A 4661-nucleotide genomic window follows, 5' to 3' on the forward strand; every position below is an offset into this window, starting at 1 on the left:
AGCAACTATGATCTCTAAGTTGTCATTGCAAACATGTTTCTCTCACAACAAAGCTGAACTAGGAACAGTGAGCTAGTCATATTTACAAAAACAAAATAGATCGAGTTCATACCAGCTTTTCCAGGCTCAGTCACTTCATCATATATCGTCATTATTGCCTTTCACTTGCACGACCGAATGATGTGAACATTAATAAGAGTGCTCGTGCATTGGACTAAAGCTGGAATCTGCAGGCAAACACAAAGGAGAAGACAAAGTAATATGGCTCTTGAACAGCTAAACAGGTATGCATGAGAGAGCCATTAAACATTGTAACCATTATCTTCTACCTTGACCCAAAGAAAAAGAAAACTATCTACACGGGAAAGCTCCCAACAAGCAAAAGAAGAAAAATAATTTTTTTTGGGGGTTTTCTCAAACTAGATAGACACACGAAAAGAAAACGAGAAAAAGAAAATAAACTAGCATGGATGATACAGTGGCAAAGTGTGAACACCGACGAACAAAGCGAAAGCATAAGCAAGAATGTAAAGTCGGTGAGAAAATGTACTCCCCCAAGCTTAGGCTTTTGGCCTAAGTTGGTCTACGTCCAAGGAGGGAAATAACCAGCTCTGGGGTACTCCGGAGTGGACTAAGGATGCCACTGCTGTGTGAGCTCCTCTGGCTCCCACTAATAAACTGGCGTCTGGTACTCGACTGGTGGCTCGGGCACGGGCACCTGTGGTTGGGCTAAGCCCCAAGATGCGTAGATGTACGAGGGAATAATAATGTACCTGCCTACATGAAGATTGAACAAAGAGGGAGCAGGCAAAGTAATAGTCTCGCGAGTACCCTGACTAAATACCACGTTATAAATCATCCTTCTATTTATATCTCTATCAAGAAACTCATGGCGAACCATGCTATCATAATCTAGATATCTCTCAGGAAGAAGAATCTCTTCTTCCTCGTCCAGTCTAATAGGTATCTCAAAGTGTCTGGCAAGACGGGTAGCATAGATACCTCCATAGACAACACCTTTAGAACGGTTCATGTTCAACCGTTGAGCTACTATAGCGCCCAAGCTATAAGTTTTATCGTTATAAAGGGCTTCGCGCAAGACCACAAGATCTGGGGAGCTAAGGGACCCAGCTTTCCCACGGCCAATCAAACATTTTACCACAAATAGTGAGAAGTACTGAAGCACGGGAAAATGAATGCGAGCAGCTCTAGCGCAAGGCACTCCTCTCTCCTCTCCTACACCAATTGTATCGATGAAAGCTTCCAAGTACCGTGGATGAGGTTCATGAATATCCCCAATGTAAGGTAATTTGCAAACATTGCAAAAATCCTGGAGTGACATGCGCTGGGGGATATCATAAAGTTTGAACTCAACCATAGGAGGATTCTTCCTCGGATAGAAGTTAAAGCTTTGCACGAAGATATTACTGAGGAGGAGGTATTGCGGACACTTATCTTCAACGAAGGCGGTAAGGCATGCGTTCTTCACCAAGTAATAAAAGTCTTCATAAAGTCCAGCGGTGCGTAAGAACACATCGCTTGGCCATTCGCACGCTCGACCTTCCGCGACTCGAGGGACCGGATACTTGGGCTTCTTCTCACTTCCATCATCCTTGGGGTCATGGCTTGAAGAGCCTCTTAAGAACCTCTTCATCTTTTCCTTTTCCTATCTCTGAAATTTTCTAAATTGTTTAGTGATTCTAAGGAAAAGTGAATAAGGCTCAACAAAGCTCATAGAAACTACTCCCACAAGTGCCTAGAGGCCATATTACGCATCAAAACTACTTGGGACTAGCTAAAATTAGCATGCAAAGCTCAAGAACAGGGTCACCAAGGTAGCAAAAATATGCGAAGTATAAGGCACTAGAGCAAAAACTAATTGGACCAATGGAGGAGTCACTTACCAAGGAGTAATCTCCCCAAAACAGTTCAGAGAATGGTGCTTTGAGCAAAGAGATCGAAAATCCTAGCAAGAGGAGCAAGAACACGGGTTTGAGCTGCGAAACGATTTTTTTGGGAGGTAGGAGAACCAGATGGGAGCTAGAATGAGTGGAGGGGGTGTATGTTGGACCCACAAGCCAGGTAGGCGCGGCCACGGGGATGCCCGCGCCTCCAGGGCTTGTGGCCCACTCGTGCAGCCCCCAGACTAGCTCTTCGTCCCAGTATTTTTCAAAAAATCCAGAAAAAATCATACTTGATTTTTAGGACGTTCGAGAACTTTTATTTTCGGGGTACTTTTCCACAGGACACCAAAAGAAGAAAACAGGGAAAACTAAACTAAATCTATCATTTTTCTTCTAAGCAACCGAAGGTGAAAGCTTGGAACAGAGGTTTGTGACTCCTCGATTCATCCATCTCATGGTCATCGAAAGGAATCCGTCAATGAGGTTGATCAAGTCTCCTCGACAAACCTTTTCGAATCACAAAAGAGAACGGAGAATTTACGATTAGTCACTAGGTCACCTCAATGGGGATGTGTATCTCCCCAACAAGCAAATCATACTTCATCTTAACAGGAGGAATAGGGCATTCAAAGCTCCCAATAAGAATCGATGAAGTTTTTTCGATAGCATTGATGCAATGTACTCAATATTGTTTCTTCGGAAAGTGCACCATATGCTCATTACCGTTGACATGGAAAGTGACATTGCCTTTGTTGCAATCTATAACAGCCCCTGCGGTGTTTAAAAAGGGTCTTCCGAGGATGACCGCCATGGCATCGTCCTCGGGAATATCCATAATAGCAAAGTCTGTTAAGATAGTGACGTTGGCAACCACAACAGGCACATCCTCGCAAATGCTGATAGGGAAAGCAGTTGATTTGTCGGCCATTTGTAGAGAGATTTCAGTGGGTGTCAACTTATCCAGTTCAAGTCTGCGATAAATAGAGAGAGGCATAACACTAACACCGGCTCCAAGATCGCATAAAGCAGTTCTAACGTAGTTGCCTTTAATGGAGCAAGGTATAGTGGGCACACCGGGATCACCTAGTTTCTTAGGAGTTCCACCCATGAAGGTATAGTTAACAAGCATGGTGGAAATCTCAACCTCAGGTATCCTCCTCTTATTAGTCACAATATCTTTCATGTACTTAGCATACGGAGACATTTTGAGCATATCCGTCAAACGCATTTGCAGAAAAACAGGTCTGATCATTTCAACGAAGCGCTCAAAATCCTCATCATCCTTTTTCTTGGATGGTTTGGGAGGAAAGGGCATGGGTTTCTGAACCCATGGTTCCCTTTCTTTACCGTGCTTCCTAACAGCGAAGTCATTCTTATCATATCTCTTATTCTTAGGCTGTGGGTTATCAAGATCAACAGGTTCAATCTCCACATCCTTATCATTGCTAGGTTGAGCATCTTCATGAACATCACTATTGATATTATGATTAGGCTCATGTTCCTCACCAGATTGTGTTTCAACATCAGAGACAGAGACATCGTTTGGACTCTCAGGTGTAGCAGCAACAGGGTTGCCAGCGTGCAAGTCCCTATCATCTTTCTTCTTTCTAGGATGACTAGGTGCATCAATGCTAACTCCTTGAGAATCTTGTTCAATTCTCTTCGGATGACCCTCAGGATGCAGAGGTTCCTGGATCATTCTACCGCCTCTAGTGACGACTCTGACAGAATTGTCATCCAACTCATTGAGCAAGTCATTCTGAGCCTTAAGTACTTGTTCTACCTGAGTAGTAACCATAGAGGCATGTTTACTCAGAAGCTTAAGATCATTGACATTTCTGTCCACACAAGCACTTAAATGACTAAGCATACGAGCATTCTGTTCCAATTGTCCGCTAACATAATCATTGAAACTTTGTTGTTTGGCAACAAAGTTATCAAATTCATTCGGGCATAAGCTAGCAGGTTTATCAAAAGGAATATCACTCTCATCAAACCTACGCAGAGAATTTACTTCTACTACCTGTATTGGGTTATCGAGACCATGGATCTCTTCGATAGGTGGTAGATTTTTGACATCTTCAGATTTAATGCCTTTCTCTCGCATAGATTTCTTAGCTTCTTGCATATCTTCGGGACTGAGGAATAGAATACCTCTTTTCTTCGGAGTTGGCTTAGGAGGTGGTTCGGGAATAGTCCAAGCATTCTCATTGCACAAGATAATATTCAATAGAATCTCAGCTTGTTCTACAGTTCGTTCCCTAAAAACACAACCCGGTCTCCAGAAGCATCGGTAAGTCCATTATAGAAGATATCAAGTATTTCATTCTTCTCAAGAGGGTGATCAGGCAAAGCATTCAGCAGCTGGACGAGCCTCCCCCAAGCTTGTGGGAGACTCTCTTCCTCAGCTTGAGCAAAGTTGTATATTTCCTGCAAGGCAGCTTGCTTCTTATGGGCAGGGAAATATTTTTCAGAGAAGTAGTAGACCATATCCTGGGGGCTACGCACACAACCAGGAGCAAGAGAAGTGAACCAGGTCTTAGCATCATCCTTTGGTGAGAAAGGAAACAGCTTAAGGATATAGTAGTGGCGGATCTTTTCCTCACTAGTGAATAGGGTGGCTATATCGTGCAGTTTGGTAAGATGGGCTACAACCGTTTTAGACTCATAACCGTGAAAAGGATCAGATTCGACCAGAGTGATTAACTCAGGGTCGACAGAGAATTCATAATCCTTATCGGTCACAATGATAGGAGA

Source organism: Hordeum vulgare, chromosome 4H (assembly GCF_904849725.1).
Source record: "Hordeum vulgare subsp. vulgare chromosome 4H, MorexV3_pseudomolecules_assembly, whole genome shotgun sequence".
Classification (NCBI taxonomy): domain Eukaryota; kingdom Viridiplantae; phylum Streptophyta; class Magnoliopsida; order Poales; family Poaceae; genus Hordeum; species Hordeum vulgare.